The 25,183-nt window shown below is 45.6% G+C and overlaps 1 long non-coding RNA gene across 1 annotated transcript in view; it reads left to right on the top strand.

The window, feature by feature from the left end:
- Nucleotides 1–22,070, top strand: part of LOC128344303 (uncharacterized) — a 112,948-nt gene extending 90,878 nt beyond the window's left edge. The window contains exon 3 of the long non-coding RNA XR_008315779.1: nucleotides 21,461–22,070. This is a non-coding gene — a long non-coding RNA (uncharacterized LOC128344303). The remainder of the gene's footprint in view (nucleotides 1–21,460) is intronic.
- Nucleotides 22,071–25,183: the final 3,113 nt, after the last annotated feature.

The following is a 25,183-nucleotide window of genomic DNA, read 5'->3' as shown; positions in this document are numbered from 1 at the left end:
CAAACTCCCCAGCCCCCGCTGGCTCTGTCACGGAGCCGGCAGTCCCCACTTACCTTCCCAAACCGGGTCTCCTGATCATGAGACCCGGCTCACAGTGTGGCCCAGTTATGACTAATTTCTGTAGTTGTAGTGGTTGCACATAGTGTGGTTCTGGGATTGTATCTCCTACACTCACTTTGGCTATGCCTGTCCCAGCTCTAGGCCCTCTAAAACATCAAGGCACTTGCTCTGGATAAGGATCGGACATTTGCATAGATTCTACATGCACACAGTCCAATGCACAAAGACCTGAACAGCATGATTCTTTACCCACATAAAATCCAGGAAGCACCCACATGGTCCCAGTCTGTGAGCGTTATGCATGTGGGACCTATGCAAGCATTACCTCCTCCAACATATGAACATCCAGCTGAGTGAGACAGGCAAGGTGTGTAGACTCCTTAACCCCACTTAGAGAGCTGGCATAGAGAAACAGATGATCTATGAAGGAAGAAGTTCCCAGTTTGGATCTCACCTCTGCCACTAACTCACTGAGGCGATTCTCATGATCGCCAAAAAGTGGGCTAAGGGAGCCACATGGCTCCCGGCAGCAAACCGCCAAAACCTCCCCTTAGCCAAGGTTAACGGAGTGAGTGCTCCGTTAACCTCGGCGTTCTGCTCATGCGTCGCTGCGGAGCGCAGCAGAGAGACCCTTTCTGGCTCGGGGGTCTTTCTCCAGGATGCCTCGCGCGCTCTCCAGGATGCCCCATGTGCCGAGGGCTGCAGGCTTGCTCATCTTGCGGAAGAGCGGGCTAAACCCACTCTCTCCACCTAATCCCATCTGGTGAATCTCACTGATCATGACACTCTCTTCACCAGGTGGCTTTAGGCAAGTCACACCCTCTCAACCCTCCACTTGCAGTATGGGAACAATGATACTTAACTTTCCTCACAAGGTTATTGCATTTCAACAATATTATGGATGTAAAGTGCTTTGAGAAGTCACCTAATGATGCAGCAGGGAAATGACTTGACTAGCAAGTCAGAGGTTGCCTATTCTACCAAAGACAACCACAGGGCTCTGTGGTTGCCAGGAGTTGACACCAACTCGATGGCACACTTTAAAGTGCTTTGAACACTTTCAAGCCCAATGCACATTATTGCTCAGTTCACATTGAAATTTGTATGAATTATTTAAGTCTCAGAGATTGGTGGGTATCATTCATCTGTCGGCCAGAATGCATGGATTGTGGTGTGAAAACCTATAATTCTATGAATGGAAGAGCTTTGGGAAATACCTGTTTTGACTTTCCACAATGAGGCATGATCAGCTATTTATACACTCCTAGCAAATCTACTTAAATGGCCAAGGTGCACCATGACAAAAATGCCCATTAGGTAAGAAATAAGTTGAGTAATCTCATGACTAGATGAATTATGGAAGAACAGTGGAGAAAACATTGCAAGGACAAGTCCTTTGAGTTATAAAGCCTGAGGTGATGCCGACAGAAATATGTGCAGTTGGCTATACCTTTGTGCTTGGAAAGGGAGGGCACAATCCAGCCAGTGCTTGTCACTTTTAGTTCCCATTGGTTTCAATGGGGAAATTAAACATGGAGGCTCTTCACACAATTAGATTCTAGGGGGTTTGCAGGGTGAGCGGGAGACCTCCCAGTCGGGGGTCTCCTTGTGAGTTGCTGCGGCATGGAGCCGTGCCGCGGCAACTCACGATCCATTAACCGGGTTAGTGGAGCACTCGCTTCGCTAATCTGGGCTAGGGGGCAGACTACCTAAGTGGGCTAGCTGCTTGTAAGCCACCGGGCTCGCCTGCGAGTCTGGTGGTTTACACGAGCAGCAAAAATTGAGCTAGGCTCTCCTAGCCCGATTTTTGCTGCTCATGAGAATAGTCTCATGGTGTTGATCAGATCATCCTGGACTTTGTGCCTGTGGCATCTGAGTTTGTTTCATCAATGTCCTACCTAATGAAGGGATTAGTAAGGCCCCTCACTTGAGAAGCCAAGACTGTGCTCCTGCTGCATTGTAGATACACCTAATCTGCGAACTAAGTTGGGGTTCAATTCCAAGTGACGTTGACATTCTTTACTTGTCTCAGTGTCTTCTATTGCTTTTGACACCAATAAACCATGTTTTGCAACTCTGAAATGTAGGTTTGCTGCTTGAGTGTCAGAAGCTTTAATGTGGTCAGGACCAGCCCTACCCTGAAGTAGAGAGGATGCCATTTCAGGCAGCAGACTGTAGGCCAGGTCTCAGGGGCAGCAGAGCACCCACTCCACCTTGGAAGGCCTGCGGAGGAAAGAAGGAAGGTTGGAAGGTTCTTCTTGATAGAACAGGAAGGAAGGGGAAGTTGAAAGGAGGAAGGAACTGGAGGTGTGATTTTGATTTTAAAGGAGAGATAATGAAAAAGAGGGGAAGAGACGATGAGTGGTTCTCTACTTTGGGCAGAAAAATGTCATGAGTTGGCAGCACTGGTTATGGCTAATTTTAATATGACCAAGTTCTTTCTAGGACTATTAAGCTTTGCCTGTGATGAAGGAGTTAAGCAGCTTTTAATTAACAATACTCACAAGAGAATTGATATCACCTGTATATCAGCGGGGGGGAGGGGGCGGTGACATTCCACAGAAGTGACCCCACTGCATAAACAACTCAAATAATTGCTTGATATGATGTCATAAGCATAAAATATTAAGTTATAAGCAGCAATTACAGTGGTCCATCTACTTACGAAATTAATCCGTTCCAAATGCACATTTGTAAGTCGAAAAATTCGTAAGTCGAAAAGCGGTTTCCCATAGGAATGCATTGGGAACGGATTAATGCGTTCCGGAGCCTAGAAAAAGACCCAGACCCCCAGTAAGGCTTGCAAACTGCACAGGAACATTTCTTTTCAAGAATAAACAGGCAGTAAACAGGCAGGCAAGTCAAGGAAACCGCATGTAAAATTCGTAAGTCGAGGAAACCCCATCTAAAAATTTGTAAGTCGAGGAAACCCCATCTAAAAATTTGTAAGTCGAAAAAACCGCATCTAATACCGGATCTAAAACTGCCGTTTGTAACTCGAAAAATACTTATGTCGAGTAGTTTGTAAGTCGAGGGACCACTGTACTTATAACAAATATGGGGGGGGGGAACCAATTGCTGTGCTCAGTGCAAAAGGCAACTCAGAGGATTCTTTGCAACATCAGATTGGATTCTGGGGCACTCTTCTCTGACTACATACAGAGTTTGGGCTAGACCTCTTAGTGCTGCATTTTGGGGGCCAGACCTGCATTTCTCTGCCCTGCCATATGTGAAGGAAACTGTGCATGCATGGTGTGGTGGGGTGACTGTGTTCATTCCATCTGGCTAACTTTTGGCAGCTAAGTCACCTTTTGATGTCTCCGTGGTGTAAAATGCCATTTGCAAGACAGGCTGCTGGTGAATATATAAGCAAAAATACTGGGCTATGCCCACAGTTTTGCTTTCAAGTAGATCTTCTGAATCTTGAAGTCTCAGAATCAAAGCAACTGAAATGTTCTAATGCTAGCAGAAAATGCTGTCGCTCCACATTTGAGCACGTTTGTCTTTCTGTGATTAGACAAATGGAAAGAATTCCTGCCTATTGGAACATTTGCTATGAATAATATAAAGTGGTGCATTGGGCCAGATAAAGCATTAGTCTTTGGCACAGGCGTAGGTCTATCAAACATTGGTTCATATACATATGGCATACTTTGGGGGTATTTTGTGTATTAATTTGCTCCCATCTTTGAAAAGAATTTTGCCTGCCTTTCTGGCACTGACTGCCTTCCTTCGACAGTGGTGCTATTGTTCTAGTACATAATAGGCAAAGGTTTACAATGGTCCCTCTGGGACTGTATAAGAGCTTCACAGCAGTGAGTGAAAGCCTGCTGTGTGGTGCTGTTCACTGCCCCTACTGTTTGATTTCAGCCAAGTTAAATGCTAACTTATTCACACAGATTCCTCTTGAACTCGGCTACTTTTTAGAACCACATCAATTCTAGCTACTTAAAGTGGCCCCATTTCTGTTCAGGTCAGCGTTTCTGGCTTCTGTACACATACAGCAACCATGACAACTTCTTACCCCTCCATTAAAGGCTGCCTTTTTCATAATGCTGCTATTTGGCTGGTTTGTGGCCATTATTTTATTCAGTCTGCTTTAACCAACAGCTAGCTGGTGCAGGAGCAAAATAATATAGACTGATACGAATTTTCATGGCTGGACAGCCAGAGCAGCCTACTACAACAGAGAGCTTTCCTAGCTGTGTTGGGCCCATGCACACAGTGGCTGGGGTGGTGGTGGTGGAGACTGACAATTTGCTCTGGCTCCAAAAGTGTCCTGTGCCACTTGAAAATATGTCCCTGAAGGTCACACAAATCTTAGGGACCTGTTTTCAGGTGACACGGGGTACTCTCAGATCACAGCAAATTGTCCACAGTCATGCCCTCCTACTGCACACTGGAGACTGTGTGGTCACAGTAGTAATGGGGAAGCTTTCCGTGGCATGGGCACATCTTCTTGGCATGCTGCCAGTGGGCTGCTCTGCATGCCAGCCAGAGTTCATGTTTCCCTTGATTAATTATTAATCCATTAAAAATCTTGTTGTAGGCTTTTTTGTTAAGATTTGCTTGTACACCTATAATGCATAGATTATTTACCCATTCACATCGCATCTGTGATCACAACTTTCACCACACCTGATATGGTAAAATAGGAATCTCATTCTGGAAATCAGATTCATGTACATGTCCTTTCCAGGACCTCTCTCAGTTTAATAAAGTTTATTATCTTCTGCATGGCTGTAATAACCCAGATTCTAATTAGTCAATTTTTTTGCATCCAGCACCCCGAGGTGCTAACTAACTAGTGTAGTTAGACACATTTCATGCCCGTGAGTAACAAGTACTGAAGTAAGTCCTGGTCCTCTCTTTCATAGGACCTTGAATATTAGCTAGCAACAAGATTTCCGGGGAATTATGTGTGTGTGCTTTTAGGGTTTGATAATGATCACAGATAACCAGGCTTGATGCAGATTAAGAAATATGTTTTAGCCATTAGATATAAATTAGCACTGAATTTCAGCAAGAAGATCCAGTGAGAGCTAATAGCTCACCAAGTATCTTGTCCCATTCAGAAAAATCCAGAATTTCCTTATAGCTGGATTCTTCAGAATAACTGATTTACATGTCTTTTATACTTTAATTGAACTGGATAAAGATTCAGTAATTTCCATGAATTTATTTACTACTTTTCAACAAAGAGTTCTCATCAAGGTTTTAGGAATAAAAAGTGATATTATTTTAAAAAAATTAAAAGCACTTATGGTGTGTACATATATCGTTCATGTGCTCCTATCGTCCTTAGTCAATAAAGTTTTCCAGGTGATTGAAACAGCACAAATCCCTGCGAAAAAAACCTGCTTCAGTTAAGGCAAAAGTGGATCACACATCAAGATCGGTGATCCCCCTTTCAAACCACCCAACTTTTTAAAAGAAATGTCACCTGTCTTCGGATAGATAGATAAGCTTTATTACGATCGTAGATCAGACTGTACAACAACAATAACATTACATAAAACTAGAGCATATAATACAAACAATGTAGCAGAACCTAACCACCTTGAAAGTGATCTCTTTACAAAAGTTAGATAACAAAAACTCTAAATAAAATTGATCGGAGTGACCTGGAAACTTCCCCAAAAGGGGAGAAATTAATTTTAAACGAGCATCACTATAAAATTTACAATATAAAATAACATGAGGGGTAGTTTCTATGGCGCCCATTCCACAGGGGCAAATCCTTAAATTAAATGGAATCCCTTTATATCTACCATCCCTAACCTCCGTTGGAAGGGCGTCTAGGCGGGCAAGAGTAAATGGACGCCTAAATTTAGGGATAAGAATATTATCTAAATATGCTGCTGAATTGGAATTAAAAAGTTGTTTCCCCAGATAGATGCCACTCCTTAGGCAGGCTGTATCCACTTGTAATTCTGTATCAGCAATATGCTGCTTAATAACCTGCCAGGCCTGATCATGTCCTAATCTAAGAATTTCCTCATGGGAGAACCCAAATTGAAGAAGTTTGTTTTTAACCAAGGTCTTCCACTTATAATTAAAGTCATCAATCATTACTAAGGAAGCCAGGCCTACATTGGCAAAAACCAGTTTTAACCAAAACTTTATAACCAAAGCAGGTCCAGTAACCCGATTCAACCCTAGTGAGACCTACTTCTCATCTGGTAAGAGAGTTGGGAACACAGGGGGGAACTTGAAGGATAGCTCTAATAAATTTAGACTTTACAGCTTCCAGTGGGCCAGAATTACTAGGAGGCCCCAATTGGGCACCATAAAAAAATACGGGATAGACTTTAGCAACAAATAACTTGATCGCCACTGGGATAAATGAGGCCCCTCTCATAAAATGGAATGATTTGATTTTATTTGTAGAAATTTGAGCATTTTGTATGGACAAATTTAAGAGGGCTTTTCGCGAGCCAGAAGACTGGAAAACAATTCCAAGATATTTAAACGAGCTGACCTGCTCAATTTTGTGCCCCTGCATAACCCAATTGTGATATCTTGGACGTTTCATTTTATGATAATTGTCCTCAATGGATTCCTTCCTACAGAAATCATATAACATACTAAGGGCACGTTTTAATCCTATGGGAGTCTGGTTCATGATGGCCATCTCATCTGCATATTGAAGAATGGGAACATGTCTATTGGCCAGTTTTGGAGGGTGAATGACAGGAGTTGAAAGACAGGACACTACAGAATTAATATAGATGTTAAACAAAGTAGGTGCTAGTATGCAGCCCTGTCTTACTCCTCTAGAGGTGGAAATATTTGAGGATAAATGACCTCTTGGGGTTTGTTTGTTTGTTTGTTTGTTTGTTTGTTTGTTTGTTTGCTTGATATACCATCCTTCCAAAATGGCTCAGGGCAGTTTACAATTAAAAAAACCTTTATATCAAACCTTTAAACAAGAATTCTTGTGTAGATTAATAATTAATAGCAGAAGGCGGGTGTCAATTGATAGTTCTTTCAGTTTCATCCAAAGTCTTTCCCTAGAGATGTAATCAAAAGCTGACTTTAAATCAATAAAGGCTACGTAGAGAGCAGAGCCAGGGTTTTGCGTATATTTAGCTGCTAAAAATTAGAGTGTGAATGCATGCTCTACGGTGGACCGGCACGCTCTAAAGCCCACCTGTTCAGAAGCTAAAACACTGTTAGATTCCATCCAGTCGGTCAATTTGCCTAATAGGTGTTTGGCGTATAGTTTGCTGGTTGTGTTTAAGAATCTTATGGGTCGATAGTTAGCAGGATCATCACGTTTACCATCAGACTTTGTAAGAATTATTATATCACCCGCAGACAGATAATCAGAATTTCCAGTTAGCTGCAGCGCTACATATGAATTTCACACATGATACTGCATAAGTGCAATGAGTTCATGAGTCCCCTTCTGACATTACCTTTATGGCATGTGAGTCATTGCAAGATGGCTCCTTCTAAGGCTGTGAAGGTGATGGCCATGCGCTCCATAATTTCCAGAGGAATGCTTGACAGTGACACATGAGAGGGCCTTTTCTGTAATTGCCTTCAGGTTGTGAAATTCCCTGCCTCATGAGATCAGAAAGCTCCACCCATCTGGGTGCTTCTCTCTGGCCGCCTCTCCGAGCACTTGCCCTGCGCCTCGACTCCGATCCAGCAAAGGGGTTGCCCAGCAACAGGGTCACTGCCATGTCCCATCCCAAGCTTGTCAGCCTGTCAAATGGGAAAGTCACGCAGGGGCATGCCCTCTTCCCACTCTGTCCATTGTTCTCCCCTCCTGGCAATCAGGAGAGAAAGGGGACAGGATGGCAAGACGGGCACCATGGGCTTTTCTTCCCGAAAATGAAGCGACAAAGATGTATGTCAACAAGCACATGCACTCAAGGGGGCAACATAAGCAGGGCAACCCCATTAGAGGGCAGGGATGGCAATATATTGCAGGGCAGCAATACCTGGGGTCAGATTTAAAGGGTAGCCACAACCAGGAATTCCTGAATGGCTCTGCTTTGTTTTTTGCACAAAGATGGTGGGGAAGGGGGCCCCAGCCCCTTCCCCTTGGGGGAGCATGTGCGGTCCCTAGGCTAACTCATGAGAAGGTCAGGGCAGCAGGATCAGCTTTCACACACACACACACCCTCATGAAAGGGGCAATTCGACATGCATGAGGATGACCTATGCTGTTCCTGAGTGTGAGGTCATGGTGCTGCCCCTTCACAACTCCTGAAAAGAACTGTCTGTTGGGACAGAGGTGTTGGCTGAATTGCTAATAATGTGTGATGACATCCCTTATACCACAGACTGCTCTCTCGTGAGAATGTCAGGCCATGGAGTAATGCATGGGGGCCGGACTTAAGACACTGCCCAGCCAGGTTGCTTTATAAATGCAAGCTACGAGGATGGGTACCTCAGCAACAGCTCTTCCTGTCTTAGCGACTGCTGTGGAAAAGCTGTCAAAGCATGCCCTCTGCCAGCCCATATACTCACTTGAAGATGTTCATCTTTATTTTTGCCAGGAACAGCAACCCAACTTTCCTGGGGTCACTGGAAATTGGGATCCCCTCTCCCACGATTCCCTGCAGTGGCAGATCAGCATATGGCATAACACTGGTCTGAACCTGGGAAATTTGAATGAGAGTAAAGATCTGTCCCCAGTCCTGGTGTTTCCGCAGTCTGCCCACCCGGCTATACACAGGGACTTGGAGTGTCCGCATCTCCTTTGTTTGCATGAAAGGCTTCCCTGAAGAGGAGGGGGTCATTGTGCAAAGGCTCTATCATTAACGAGAGACAGCAGGGGCCCCACGCAAGTGGGGGCCCCTTTTGTTGGATAGCTAAACTCATGAGTGCATAGTCCAACTGAAGAATGAAGGTTTTTGAGCCTAAGATCTTCCCCAGTAGACTGGCTCTCTCATGAGAATGCTAGTCCCCTGGTGGCAAGCCACCATGGGGGCAGGAGTGTCTCCATGGACTGCTTTGCTGGGGTGAGCCATCGCAAGAGCATCCTTGGTTACATTGGGCTAGACTCCAGGATTCTTTGCCCTCCCCCATATACATATCCCCTCCTAGGATAGGAATTCATCGTGTTCTCTTCTCTTTCCTGACTAACAGCAAAACAGTGCCCTTTGGCATCCCCCCTCCCGCCGCCACCAGAAATTGTGCTTGTGAGAAACTGTTTTTTTGTGAGGACTGCCGTGCAATCTCTGTCAGAAGAAAGGCTTGCATGGCGTTTAAAGGGATTTCCCTGCCAAGAGTGGGTGGACCTTTCTGAAAAGTCACGATCGCACTTGGCACACCCTCTTTAAGATTGTGGCCAATGGCTGCCACCCTGGAGATGCGCTGACGCCTTGCCCACAGTCTGGCGACGTGAACGCTACAGAGTTTGCTGTGATGTGGCCTTGGCAGACCAGGAAGAGGGAGGGACTCCCCTGCCCTGGAAATTGAGGTTGCTGGACTGCAGTTGGACCTACGTCTGTGATTTGACTCAAGGCTTGAAAAATTAACCACATATCCAGCAACCTCTGGTTTCACATTACATGTGAGTGCAGCTGATGTAATAGATTTAACTGAATGATCTTGTTGCAGGACTTCAGTCCTGTCCTTGTGAATGGCCCTTCCCTGTGGCTATGGCTTTTGCCCATAACCTGGCACATGCATCTGGATCTGACAAAGGAATACTAACATTCCTTAATGGCCAAGGAAGATCAGCCCATGTCCCTGAAATGTGGGGTTAATGGCTCTTAGACTGGGCCAGATCAGATGATCATCTGCTGGCACACACAGTCAAAATAGTGACGTCCCCAGAGTGTGCCCACCCTGGCATCACTGTAGAATATCCCGATGCATTGTTGGAGCATCCTTTAATTGTATGAGATGGATGTTCATCTGAATCACCTCCATACATGCACCCCCAAACCAGGTTTAAAGAGGGTGCATCTGGTAAGATGCATGTATAGAGTACTACTCAAGGGAGGAGTTGATGGAGGGTGTAAGATAACTTCATTCTCTTCCCCTTCTCACTTGCCAGGCATGTCTGTGAGTGGTCAGTGAAAAGAACAGGCAGCTTCTAGGCAAGAGAGGGACTGGTTTTGGTGGGGTGTGTGGAATGCTTAAGCTAGGAGACTGCTGGAATATCTTGGGTGCAGGGTTCTGGGTTTGGGGAGCTGATGTCAGCTGTAGCTGACTTACAAGAGTGCTTTGCTGCTCTTCCAACTCCACTAATGTTCAGCTTGTATAAGTGTAAATAAACCAGATATTACAAAGACACTGTGAGCCTCCAAAGGAAGCCAGGATCCATGAAGCACAGGATTCCTGGATTGATAACAAAGCTGAAATTTTACAACAAAGACATATCCTTAAATAGGTATTTAATAAAACATCTTCTTTTTCATGAGCCCCACCACCCATTGAAATCATCTGGAGAGGTTCATCTGCAATTGCCACCGGCTTGTCTGGTGGCTACGCAAGGACAGACCTTCTCTCTTGCTGCCCCGAGACTCTGGAATGTGCTCCTTGCTGAAGTAAGAGTATCCCCATCTTTTTAAAAAAAGTCTCTAAAGACTTGTTTTTTTAAGCCAATAATTGGACTGTGGTTTTAAATTGGTTTAAGGTCTTTATTTTAAATCTGCTTTATGTTGTTTTAAACTGCACAGAGATGGAAATTTGGGGTGGTCTACAAATCAGATAGATAGATAGATAGATAGATAGATAGATAGATAGATAGATAGATAGATAGATATCCTGGGCTCATACTTTGACCTGATGTGGGAATAACATTTCTCTTTGTCAAACTCTTGCATGCAGAACATTTTTCTCTGTGCATAAAATGTTCCAACTTTAATGCCTGTGTATCATTTTAATCAAAATCTGCTGCACAGAGTTCAGGAAACTTTGAGTGACATTGCGGTGGCTAGTGGTGCAGTTCCCTTAAAAGGAGAGTTGTGTTTGTTTTTCATTGTCCTTTTCCATAGGAAACATGCCAGTAAAATTCTGGGGAAATTAAACTCTCTCTTTGCTTTGGAAATGCCTCAAAGATAAAATGTGTTGTTTTAAGGGATTATTGTAGGAACAACATCTTAACATGTGTGCCTCAGCAATAATGCTGTGCTACACTAGTGTCAGTGGTGAAATATCTTACAGTTGGCTAGACTTCTTGGAAGCAAGTACCTTCTGGAGCTATTTAACCAGGGAAGACATGGATTAATGCAGGTGAGGGGAAAAGAGCCAGCGTGGCATAGTGGTTAGAGTGCTGGACTAGGACCAGGGAGACCTGAGTCCCCATTCAGCCATGAGACTTGCTGGGTGACTCTGGGCCAGTCACTTCTCTCACAGCCTAGCCTTCTTCACAGGGTTGTTGTGAGGAGAAACTTAAGTATGTAGTACACTGCTCTGGGCTCCTTGGAGGAAGAGCGGAATATAAATCTCATAATAATAATATTGCTGATTTGCTCTTTTTGTTGTTGTTGTTTATTCGATTTCTATACCGCCCTTCCAAAGATGGCTCAGGGCGGTTTACGCAGAGAAATAATTAAAAAATAAGATGGATCCCTGTCCCCAAAGGGCTCACAATCTAAAAAGCAACACAAGATAGACACTAGCAATAGTCACTGGCTGTACTGTGCTGGGGTTGGATAGGGCCAGTTACTCTCCCCCTGCTCAGTAAAGAGAATCACCACGTTAAAAGGTGCCTCTTTGCCATTTGGGGGGGGGGTTGCCTGAAGATGTGGTCAAGATCTTCAGGAGTGTGAGGGGGTGTCCACCTGTGTGTGTTCAATCTTGCTATGCCTGGCTAGTAGGGAATGGCTGGTTGGGTCAGGGGAGTTCTGAATGCTTCGGTGGTGAGGGGAGTTACACCATTGGTCTTAGATCCTGGGCAATGTGCGGGCGACTTCGTGTGCTCTTGACCCTTGCCCTTCATGGCTAATAAAAGCTGCCAGGGAGGGGACAGGCAGATGGCTGGAGGTGATCGTTAATGCTTCATTAAGGGAGGGCAGGATGCCATCGTGCCTTAAGGAGGCGGTGGTAAGACCTCTATTAAAAAAGCCCTCCCTTGATCCCTCCAACCTGGACAACTATAGACCTGTGTCTAACCTCCCCTTTTTGGGCAAGGTGATAGAGCGTGTGGTGGCGTCCCAGCTGCAGAGGGTCTTGGATGATACGGATTATCTGGACCCTTTTCAATCTGACTTCCGCCCCGGGTATGGGACTGAGACTGCCTTGGTCGCCCTAGTGGATGACCTACGCCGGGAACTAGACAGGGGGAGTGTGTCCCTGTTGGTTCTGCTGGACCTCTCGGCGGCGTTCGATACCATCGACCATGGTATCCTTCTGGGCCGCCTCTCGAGTATGGGAATCGGAGGCACTGCGTTGCAGTGGTTTCGGTCCTTTCTTGAGGGGAGGGTTCAGAAGGTGGTGCTGGGGGACTACTGCTCGGCCCCATGGCCGTTGGCCTGTGGGGTCCCGCAGGGATCGGACTTGTCCCCCATGCTGTTTAACATCTACATGAAGCCGCTGGGAGAGGTCATCTGGAGATTTGGACTGAGTTGTCAGCAATATGCGGATGACACTCAGCTCTATCTCTCCTTGTCATCTGATCCTAGGGAGGCGGTGGATGTCCTGAATCGGGGGCTGGAGGCCGTGATGGGTTGGATGGGGGCTAACAAACTGAAATTGAATCCGGATAAGACGGAGGTACTGTTGGTCAGTAGGAGAGCCAATCGGGATGAGGAGATTTTACCGGTTCTGGATGGGGTTGCACTCCCCTTGAAGGAGCAAGTTCGCAGCCTGGGGGTACTACTGGACCCGGCTCTGCTTTTGGAAGCTCAGGTGGAGGCGGTGGCCAGGGGTGCCTTTGCACGGCTTCAGCTGGTGCGCCAGCTGCGTCCCTTTCTCGAGAAGGCAGATCTGGCCACGGTTACCCACGCCTTAGTCACGTCGCGGCTGGATTACTGTAACGCGCTCTACGTGGGGCTGCCCTTGAAGAATATCCGGAAACTGCAGCTAGTGCAAAACGCGGCAGCGAGGGTTTTATCCAGAGCTGCCCGTTGGGAACATATCACCCCCATTTTGAAAGAGCTGCACTGGCTGCCGGTTCGTTTCCGGGTCCAATTCAAGGTGCTGGTTTTGACCTTTAAAGCCCTAAACGGTTTGGGCCCGGGGTATCTGAGGGACCGCCTGCTCCCAAGGGTTGCTGCCCGCTTGACAAGGACATCTGAGGGGGCCCTGCTCCAGGTGCCGACAGTGAGGGAGGCCCGGCTGTCGTGCACTCGGGACAGGGCCTTCTCTGTTGCAGCCCCCAGACTCTGGAATGCTCTCCCAGTGGCCATTCGTTCCTCGGACTCCATCACGGCTTTTAGAAAGCTTTTAAAGACTTGGCTTTTTACCCAGGCTTTTACATGATCGTTTTCTACTGCAGCTTCTTTGTGTTTTTATTTGTTGTATTTGTTGTATTGTTTTTATGCCTGTTTTTATATGTTTTTATATTTTTAACATGATGTTTTTATTGTCTTTTTATTGTATGTTTTTAACTTTTGTAAACTGCCTTGGGGTTAACTTTTTAACGAAAGGCGGTATATAAATGCAAAAATAAAAAAAATAAAATAAAATAAAACAGGCGGTGGTGGTCTGCCCCCTGCTGAAGAAGCCGCCCCTTAACCTTGTAAATTGTGATAACTATCAGCCAGTCGCCACAGTTTGTGCAAGGCACTCGAGTGGGTGGTGGTGACCCAGCCCTAGAGGAGGAAGCAAACTATGATGAGCCTTTTAGTTCTGGCTTTCATCCTGGTTTTGAGACTGAAACAGCCATGGTCACCCTGGTAGATGACTTCTTTCAAGAACTAGGCAGCGGGAGTGCATCCCTGCTGGTTCTGCTGGGGTGGGGAGCCAGGCTTGTGGAAGCATGAATTGTCCCCTTTGCTAAGCAGGGTTTTCCTTAGTTTTCATTTGGATGGGTGATTGCATGTGATCACTGTCTGCTGTAAAATATCCCCCTTAGGGAATATCTGCTTGCATTCAGAAGGCCCCAGATTAACTCCCTGGCATCTCTAGATAGGGCTAGGAAAAACGCCTGGCTGAAAGCTTGGTGAGATGCTGCCAGTCAGTGTAGTTGATACTGAGCTAGATGGACCAATGGTCTGACTCAGTATAAGGCAGCTTCCTATGTTCCTGTACTGGACCACACAGCTTTCCATACCATCAAAAGCAAGGAAGGGAATAAGTGTTATTTCTTTGCTCGCAATCACTTCCTCCCAGAATGGCTTGTCACATGTTGTAATGGCCATCAGCTACCATCACACACATTTGCATTGAAGAAGTACTTGGCTCTTACAAAATGGCAGGCCGCTAACTGGAAGTTAAACCACTTTTTTTCATCTCAGCATTTGCCTCTGCCCTTGTTCCTCATCAAACTAAGTGCTGTACATAGAAGAACATTCTTGTCATCTGCATATGTGTGTTTAGGATACTTGCTCCAGTTGATTTCAATAAATTAAATTATACACTATATATAAGCACCCCTATGACGTAAATTGTCACCTGGGGGGACTCCATTACATCTAGCATATGTCCAAAGGTTACATCTGGATAAAGCATACAGAATTCACCTGAATGTAATAAGTGCTGGAGCATGATTAGGCCTATCTTGTTCCCTCTAAACAAATTTAAGCCCTGGTTGTTAAATTCCTGGAAGTGTTCTGTGCAAGCTTTCTTTGGTTCCACGCATGCATTTTTCCATGGAACCAGGGGATGTTACAGCACCTGTTTGTAAACACTGCAAATCCAAAATTAGCAAGGATGGATGGAAGAATCATTTATCAGCCTCTGGCTTCCCAAACCATCTTTTAAAAATGTCACAGATACATTGACACTTCTGCTGATGATTTAAATAGCAACCACCATCCCGCATCAGCTTCTCTCCAAGCAGGGCCAATACGTAAGTTTCTGTCTGCATATCGGATGACTCATCAGCATGCCTGAGAAACTCCCTTTGACTACGGACTCCACTAGCAACACCCACAACAAACACTTGACCAAGCTTTGGATAGTAGATGGGCTTTAGGACATAATCCTCTGGTTGTTCAGAGGATCGCCGCTAAAACTGGTGTGCTCGTAGCTCTTATTGGACAGCTTTTTCCAGGCTGAGCAAAGGCATGCAGATAGGAAGAGCGGTCCTGTGACACAATTGCTGTTCTCCCTAGTCACAGATAGTCACATAATCTGTCTGTCTTGTCTGTCTGTCTGTCTGTCTCTCTCTCTCTCTCTCTAGTTTATATACCGCTTGATATATGTATCTCAAGGTGGGGTACATAATCAAAAATACATATAAAAATATAAAACAGAATAAAAACAATCAAAACTATTTCTCAGAATAAAAACAATTAAATAATTTAAAATTAATTTTAATTAAAAACCTGAGAAAAGTATGTCTTGAGGGTCTTTTAAAAAGCAATGAGAGATGGAGAAGCCCTTATTTGATCGGGAGTGCATTACAGAGACCTGGGGTAGCCACAGAGAAGGCTCAGTCCTGAGTCACCAGCAAACGAGCCGGTGGCAACCATAACCAGACCTCCTCAAATTATCTTAATAGGTGGCTGGGTTCATGACAAAGGAGGTGTTCTCTTTACTCTGGACCCAGTCCATTAAAGACTTTATAATAACCAGCACTTTGTATACTCTCAGAAACATATCGGCTGCCAGTGCATTTCTTTCAAAATCGATGCCCTTTTGGGTTGTTGCAGAGACCAGTCTGGCTACTGCATTCTGTACGAGTTATAGTTTCTGGACTATGAGCAAAGGCAGACCCACAAAGAGTGCATTACGGTAGTCAAACCCAGAGGTTACCGGCATATGGAGGTTACCAGCATTGTGTACACTGCCTAGAGATGCACATATAATGTGGTATATAAATGTAATAAATACATAATAAAGATGTGCCACTGTTTTAAGGTCATTTACCTCTAGAAATAGGTAGGGGTGTGCACAAAACTGGGTTGCCTGGTTCAGTTCGAGTCCAGACCAGACTTGAACCAGATTGGGCAAGTTCAGTTTTGTGCACCTTGACACACACACACACACACACACACACACACACACACACACACACCAGCTCAGTTCAGGTTCAGGAGTTCACGAGTTTTATAAAATATATACTTATTTATTTTTCTCAGAAATAGAACTCGCCACCACCTCTCTGTGGGCTCCTCCAAGGCTGTGGGTTTTTTCCCCAGTCTCCATTATTACATAGAAAGAATAAGTATGTTCTTTGGGGGGAAATGTAATCTCATCCAGAACAGGCAGATCTAAACCATCTCTTGGGTCTTGACCCCCATCCCCCAACCCGCAGTCAGTACCTCCATCTTATTTGGATTCTGTTGGTTATCCTTCATCTAGTCCATTACCACCTCTAGGCATGCTTTTGGGAAGTTATGGCATTTCCTGATGAAGCTGATATGGAGAAATAGATTTGAGTGTCATAGGCATACTGATAACACCCTGCACCAAAACTCCTGATAATCTCTCCCAGTGGTTTCATGTAGATGTTAAAGAGCATTGGAAACAGTATGGAGCCTTGTGGAACTCCATACATTAATTCTCGCTTTGCAGAGCAACAGTCTTCAAGCGACACCATCTACCAGAGAGGTAGGAATGGAACCACTGTAAAACAGTGCCATCCAATCTCATCTCCCTCAGGCGACCCAATGGTATCAAAAGCCGCTGAGAGATCCAAAAAGATCAGCAGAGTCACACTCTCTCTGTCAATACTTAGTTGGTGATCAGGCTGACCGCTTGGAAGATGGTTTGAAATGGGTCTAGATAATCTGTTTCCTCCAAATCTGCCTGTAGCTGAGAGGCCACTAACACTCAATCACCTTGCCCAGCCATGGAAGATTGGAGATGGGTCTGTAGTTGGCTGAGGGATCCAATGCAGGTTTCTTCAAGTTAGGTCTAATAATAGCCTCCTTAAGACAAGGAGGTATCCTGCCCTTCCTCAGAGGTAATATTTACCAGACCCTCATAAGCCAAGTTGGAGAAGGGTCAAGAGAACAGGTTGTAGGACATACAGTCTAAAGTAGTTTGGCCACATCCTAAAGAATCACAAACTGAAAGTGATCCAGTCTGATCCTATAAGAGGAATTGCTGGACACCTCCATAGTAGATTTGCAATAACCGTAAATGTAATTAATTAATTAATTAAAACAGAACAAAACCGTGGAATCCAGTTCATCCTGAGTACAAGAGATTTTATTCACAAAAAGGTCATTACAGATGTCACAGTGTGGACCGATGGTTACAAGTTCAAATTCAAATTGCTCAATCTTATGCCCCTCAATCCACGAAGAGTGGATCCTGGCAAATGCCATAATTTTAGTTTTGTGATCATTGATTTCCAGGCAGTCCTCCCTGCAGTGCAGCATCAGGGCCCTCAGTGCTCTTCTAAGGCCAGTGAGGGGCCCTTGAGAGGATGGCTGCATCATCCACATATAACAGGATGGCAATGTGTCTCCCAGCGAGCTTTGGAGGGTGGAAATCTGGGTTGCTGAGCTGGCCCACCATAGAGTTAATGTAGGAATTGATGAGGAGTGGGGCCAAAATGCATCCTTGTTTGAAGCCCTTCTGAGTTGTAACAGCTCTTGTGAGGTGGCCTTGGGAGCTACATCTCACCTTAAGTGATGTGTCTACATGCAGGGTGCGAAGAAGGTATAGCAGGTGTTGGTCAATGGAGGAGACTTCCAACTTCTCCCGTAATTTGACACATGAGATGGAATCGAATGCTGCCTTGAGATCAATGAAGGCAGCATAAAGAGAGGTCACCCTGCAGGAGGAGTATTTCCCGATGAAGTGCTGTAGAACTAGGCACTGATTGATAGTGGAGCGCCCTTCCCTGAAGCCCGCTCATTCCTCAGCAAGAAGATTTTCCTGTTCCAGCCAATCCCTAAGTTTCCCACATGGGTGTATCGCATAAAGTTTGCTAATGGTATTGCGCAAACTGATGGGTCTGTAATTGGTGGTGTCGTCCTTCTTGCCCTTTTTAAATATAGGGACAATGATCGCTACCTCCCAGTCCTTGGGAATTTGTCCATTCATGTCAATATAGGTGAAGAGCAATGCCAGAATACGGGCCCACCAGTTCAAATTATTTTTAATAGCCTCCGGTGGAATAAAGTCCTCCCCTGGAGCCTTCCACGGTCTTAATTGGGAGACTAGACTGTGGATCTCTGAAGTTGACACTGGAGCCCATGCTGGAGTATCCTCAATGGCACAGGCAGAGCTTCTGCAAAGAGCATCGGGGTTTTGGGATAGGTCGTGAAAGTATTTCTCCCAGATCCCTGGGTGAATGTGACAATCCAAGTGATTTAGACCATACCTGGGAGAGTGCTTTGTAAAGATGCCAAAACATGGCAGAATCTTTGGATCTAACGGCCTGAATGAGTCCCATCCAGGCATCTTTCATGGCATCTCTTTTCTTACGAGCCAGCAGATGTTTGTACTGTCTTTTCTGCTGAAGGAGATTCTGCACGGCCAACAGTTCAGAACTAGATTCATAGACTTGATAGGTAGTGGCAAGGGCTTTTTTGGCATTAAAACAGTCTTTATCAAACCACTGCTTGGAGGCCTGTTGACGCTGTACATGTGGCTCGCAGTTCTTATGAGAGAGGAGCTGCTGTAATTCCTCAACTAGGCCATTGTAGGACTCCAAAGGCGCACAAGTAGGGTCGTTAATTAGTAGGGATGATTGAATACACTGCAGGTGGTTAGAGGCAAGTAGCTCACTTAGCATTTGATCCAGTTGTGGAGACAATTTTGCACGGCAATATGCGGCAAGGATATGGGGAGATTATAATGGTTCTCTGTGTGGGACTGATGAATGAAAGGCTTTAAAAGGAGCGTAATCGGGAGATGATCACTGTCAAATTTGGGGGTAACCTCAAATCTCTCCACCAGAGGGAGCAGGTTCCCTGAGGTGATAAAGTAATTAATCAGGCTCATTCTGGAGCTGTCCAGATAGGTGAACCTGGCAGGATGGTCATTTTCAAGTGAGCCATTCAAAATGAAGAGGTTAAGTCTGATGGTCATTAGACTCAGGCAGAGATTCACATAATTTGACCTTTGGTCCTTTGAAAGGTGGGGAAAAGGGAGCTCGTCTGCCTTAGGGCTGGGTGGAGAGGCCCCCTGTTGAGTATATAAAGTATGGTCATTGAGATTCTGATTGTAATCCCTTGGCCACAAAGAGAAACTATTAACAGATCATCCTACAAGTCAATGCAAATGGTGGAGTTGCCATGACCCCCTCCCTCAAACTACACACGGTGGCAACAGCCACTGGAGGGATGTTGTGCTGGGACTGGATAGGACTAGTTGCTCTCCCCCTGCTAAATATAAGGGAATTGCCACTTTAAAAGGTGTCTCTTTGCTCCTTTAGCAGGGATATTATTGTTGTTGCTATTAACAACAATAATAATTAGATGGTAGTAGATCTCTGTAGAATTTGGCACAAACTACATCATGATGAAAAAATACTTAGGATTTATTTATTTATGAAATAATTTTGCAGTAATAATGACCAAAGAATTTATGTGTGATGTTCTTAATACATGTGTTAAATCTGTGCTAATTAGCTCAGCATAAATATGGAATGCAGTGGTTCTGTCTGCAATAGTTTCAACTGAAAATTATAGGAAAGTATTTCAAAAGCATTCTGGTTTGGTTAGGTGAAGTGCAGGTGGCCCTCATTATCTGCGAGGTTTCCGTTCTCAGCTACAATCACGGATAATGGAACCATGGATAATGAGACCTGAAGTCAATGGGAATTGGGGGATTAGGTTCCTGGAGGGCAAAAAAGGCCCCCATGTAAAAGGCAGAAATAAGAGAAATGTACCATGCTTTGTGGGTCTCCAGTGGTCCAGCAATCCCCTGCCCCCCACTAAATTTGGCCAATTTTCCATGAAGAATCACGGAATCCCCCTCCCCAAAGAGCCACAAAATGGGTCCTTTCAACAAAGTGGCAACTGTGGATATGCGGATTTTACCCCTTTAAAAATCATTTATATCAAGGACACAGGTCTCCATTGCCCAGCCACGGATATGCAAAACTGTGGTTGTTGGGACCGAGGTCCACTTGTGCATTTCTTTTTTTTAAAAAAAGTGTTACAGGGATTGAGTTGATGAAGTCGGGCTTCCCCCATCCCCTTACCCTCTCTGAAAACCAAGTGAAGGGGCAATTTGATTGCTTCAGCCTGATACAACTTCAGAACTTCAGAAAATTGGGTTTGAGTTAGAGGCAGAAGAGCAATAGCAGCTTAATTCTTGGATAGGGTATACAGGATAGTCGTTTGATGGTACCCATACTTGAACATGATACTTAAGCATACATTTATGGAAGTAAGGACCACCAAAAATCAGTGAGTTGTAATACATTGATTGAAGCTATTCACACGACCAGGAGAAATAGGGCTAAGGGAGCCTAGCCTGATTTCTCCTGGCCGTCTGCTGCCATGGGAGCCGTGTGGCTCCCGGCAGCAAACCACCTAAAGTACCCCTCCCCTTAAACGAGGTTAGCAGAGCTAGCGCTCCACTAACCCCGTTTGGTTTCTCGTGTGCCACAATACATGAGGAGACCCCTGCAGGGAGGCTGCAACCAGCCTCCCAGGTTCGGGGGTCTGCCACGTAGCCCCCAATCCCTGCAGCCCCCTCTAGCTCTGTGACAGAGCCGGCAGCCATGTGGGTGACCAATCCGGCTGCCCAGCTATGAGTGACTGCTTGTCTGCTATGAGTGACTGCTTGTCTCTCTCCCCATAGAACTCCATCAGGTACTTCACGCATGGCATGTGAAGTGCCTCATTGAAATGTGCTTGTGTGTTAATAACTCATTTAGGAGCATTTAAGATGGCCAAATTATGATGGTGGCAGTGTAGGTTGAATTGCACCTCATGGTGAAGTGGTTGTACACTTGCTTTGCAAACCAGTACAATTCACAATTCAATCCACAGTCCCACCATCACAAAGTTCTGAAAGCAGGTTGCATGAAGGCAGGATCAGCATTGCCAGGGGTGTCAGAACGGCCCACTCTAGGACTACCTCCACAACCTTTGGGTGGTGGTGGTGGAGCAACTATCTTGGATCCCACTAAGATAGGAGGTGACCCAGGTGGAGGGCAGTTTGCTGAGGACTCTTGAACCAGTGCTGCTTGATGGCATGTAAAAAGTATGTCCGATGACACGTTGTGTCGCATGACCAGTTCTTCATGTGCACAATTCAGCTCACATCTGCTTCACCTGCATTCTCACAATGCCACACTAGACATGTGGATCTTATTGTACAAAGGCAGGAGCAAGCCCAGCCCAGCCCCTTCATTGACGCCAGTGGAATTCAAGCGATGCTTGTCAGAAATAATGTTTTTGTTTATCCTCAGAAGTACGTCACTCTCCCACAGCCATGACCTCTTCATTGAAAGATAATGCCAACTGTTTTTCAAGCCAGGACTGAATCGGTGAACGTTGTCTTTCTCATTCTCTTTTCCAATTCATGTTTCTGAGATGTTGTCATAAAACTAGTGGGGGGGGGGCAGCGTGAGAATTCTGCCTCCTGTATGCAAATTGAAAACTGTATGACTCTTTTTGCCTTATCCAGTAATATATAGGAAGGATGCTCCAAAACAAACACTTCTCTCATCTAGATCAAGGGGGATGACAAAACTTCCCATGACATCATTGTTATCCATTCTTGTGACCTTTTGTTGCCAGATCCGGCACACCTTAATATTTTCCATCAGTCAGTCCAAGGGCCTGATCCTGAAAATGAAGTGATGCTTGAAGGAAATATTTGTGCATAGACATTGAGTAAGCCTTATTTTTGAAGTAGGTTTTACAGATGAAGGTGTCCAATTTAGTTTTCTTTTTAACCAATTAACCATCCAGTTATCCAACAGAAAGAATTTAATAATTGTACTGACAAGAAATGTTCTTTTATATTATTAATTTCAATTGAACTTGAAAGAAATGTGCATTGTTATGAGTTTTGTATCTTGCCAAAAAATAAAGAAAACCTGAAAGAATAAATAACATCATAATCTAATAGCATAGAACTTTTCTTGATCTGATCTAAATTGTAAACAGTATAAATAGCATGCCTGTGCAAATATTCAACGCTCCCACCACTTTACTTCACTGCATTCCGCTTCTTCAAAGCACTTTTCTCCTAGGACCAAGGTACAACGTTTTCCTAGGACCAAGAGGAGAGCTGGTCTTGTGGTAGCAAGCATGACTTGTCCCCTTAGCTAAGCAGACTCTGCCCTGGTTGCATATGAAAGGGAGACTAGAAGTGTGAGCACTGTAAGAGATTCCCCTTAGGGGTGGAGCCACTCTGGGAAGAGCAGAAGGTTCCAAGTTCCCTCTCTGGCTTCTTCAAGATAGGGCTGAGAGAGATTCCTGCCTGAAACCGTGGAGAAGCCACTGCCAGTCTGTGAAGACAATACTGAGCTAGATAGACCAATGGTCTGGCTCAGTCTATGGCAGCTATGCTCCTATGTACCTGAAGGACTGGCTGCCTCATACGTTTCTGCTTGGACCTTGAGGTCTCTAGGGAGAGCTTCTTGCCTGTCCTGCCATTCTCAGAGTTGCAATTAGTGGAGACAAGTGATAGAGTCTTCTCCATAGTGGCAGGCAGCCTACAGAAGTCCCTGCTGCATGGGAGAGGCAGGTTCCACCTGTCATGGCATTTTGCCTCCTGCTGGAGGCCTCCTTCTTTCAGCAGACTTTCAGCTTGACTGACTGGGAGTTTAGGCCATGGCCTCATTCTGAATGGCATTCCTTTTTTCTTTTTAACAAAATGAGTGCCTTTTGTTGTTGCGTTGATCTAAGATTTGATTGTATTGCTTTTAATCTTGGCAGTTGTTTGGGTGCCTCATAACTGAGGTGGAAAAGCAGGGTAGAATATGTTTTAGAATGAATGAATTAATGAATGATGCTGACGCAGTGGCCCACTGTCTCTACCATCACCTCACCAAAGCTTGCTGGTCAAGGCTCCTCCCCCTTGGTTGCTTCTCGGCATTGGTGCTCCTTTTACTGCTCTCCGCCCCACGTCACCAACTCCCACTAACTCCTGTATAAGGCAACATTTGACTCTTTGTAAAGGAATGTTTCATTTTAATGCGAAATATACTAGACCAGGGGGTTCCCAACCGGTGGTTCTCCAGGTGTTTATTGTGGCTGGGGATGATGGGAGTTGTAGTTCAGCAACATCTGGAGTACCACAGGTTGGGAACCCCTGCACAAGACACAGGGAGGTGCTACTTTGAAATGACTGATTCAGTGGGCCAGTTTGAATAATACTTTCCCTCTCAAACTAGTCCACATGATTAAAGTGGGGGAGGGCATGCTGAGAGCGTGGACATCCTGACGTCTTTCTCGGACATCCTGACATCTTCCTGGTGGATTTTTCTATTGTGTGTGGGGGGGGGAGGGAGGGAGGCAGTTTAGATGAAGGCTGTCCAGGAAAGACATCCGGACATGTGTGTTCTTGGCATGTTCCCCTTTTTATTCATGTGGGCCTGTGTGGGGTGAAAACTGCCATTCAAACCAGCCCTTTGAGGTTTATGGGGGAACACCTGGAGATCGTTATGCCCTTTACATGAATGGAGGGAGTATTTCCTCTTCTTTGTCTTTCTAGATAGCAGAATTAAGCCAGCTGTTTTCAATCTGAATGTGCTGCTGGTTTAAATCTCTGCTTCTTGCTCAATAGGCCTTTCATAATCTGACTCCTGCAGAGACCCTCTTGAGCCACTGCATCCTAATGAGTGAAGAGGGGTTTATCCCTGTCTCCTTACACACACACACACACACACACACACACACACACAATGTAGGTAGACCAGAGTTTACTTTCTTGGTTGCATCACACGCATTTCTATCTTTCAGGCCAGTGTGGCAATTCCAAGAGTGCATGTTGTTGTCAGCAACTGGCTCATTGTGTCCTGGAATGTGGCCTAATGCCTCAGTGGGGATTTCAGAGCAAACTGAATACAAAGGGCCTCAGAATGCGTAGAAGCTGCTCAGGCTCCCGGCTAGGATCTGTGTCAGACCCAGCAGCTTCTGCCAGGTCTTGGGAGCGGGTGGGGAAAGGCAAGGCCGAGTGCAGTAAGGCAAGCTCAAAGTGAATCTGGGGTATGGCCAGGTCTGTGGCACCAGGCAAGTGCAGCAGAGCCCTCTTCCTGCTCAAATCCAGGAGCTGCCAAGTGAGCCTCCCAGAGATTTGTGCAGCTCCTCCTTCCCTCCCTCCCTCCCCACCAGCCAATGGGAACGAGCACCCGGTAACGAAGGCCCCAGCAACACGGGTCTGTCAGCCAATTCACACCACTGCTACCTCCTTAAAGGGGTTGGCTGGGCAGACAGGCAAGGGTCCAGCAGCCTGACCTGATCCCTCCATGACACTGGCTGTGGGTGCGGACCTTCCCTCCAGTTGCATCAGAATGTCTCAGAAATGAGTTGAGCCATTTCTCCAGAAATGAGGAAACATCTTGACTCATTTGCAAGTCAATCTAATCACAATAAGAGAAGTCCCTAAATCTCTCTTATCCCATTCACATCTAGCCCTCAAACCATCCCATGCCCCCCCACCCCCAATCCTCCAACCCTCTCCCCTTTTCCTTTAAATGTCACTTACAGAGAGGCAGCAACACTTTGGCTGCAGAAAGAGGGAAGGAGGGAGGTCTCTTGTTCCCTTCCTCCAGCCAGAGGTGCACCTAGGAAATTTTGGAGGCTCCCCTCCCCTACAAATTAAGCCTCATCATGCTTGGCTGGGCAACCACACCACCTGGGACAGACTAAAGAGGATTTGGGGGGCTCCAGGGGCTGTGGAGACCCTAGACTTCGGCCCGGAAGTCCAGGAGTAAGAACGCCTCTGCCTCCAGCACCATAGCTCTGATGGCCCTCACAACATGTAGTTTTCTCAGTGGCTACTACATGGTGCTGGTGCAAGTGGGAAGAGATCTTGCCTCTTGCCTCTCCCTGTGGCCCAAATGCTACCACTGCTGTTGCCATCTTGTCTGGGTAAGTGTGGATTAAAGGGAATTTAGGGAAGGATTTGAAGATTGGGGGCTGAATGGCAGAGAGGAAACCAAGGAATTATTCCCACTTGA

The sequence above is a fragment of the Hemicordylus capensis genome, chromosome 2 (genome assembly GCF_027244095.1).
Source record: "Hemicordylus capensis ecotype Gifberg chromosome 2, rHemCap1.1.pri, whole genome shotgun sequence".
Lineage (NCBI taxonomy): Eukaryota > Metazoa > Chordata > Lepidosauria > Squamata > Cordylidae > Hemicordylus > Hemicordylus capensis.
The sequence above is the reverse complement of the archived record's forward strand: the minus strand, read 5'-3'. Positions and strand labels throughout refer to the sequence as shown.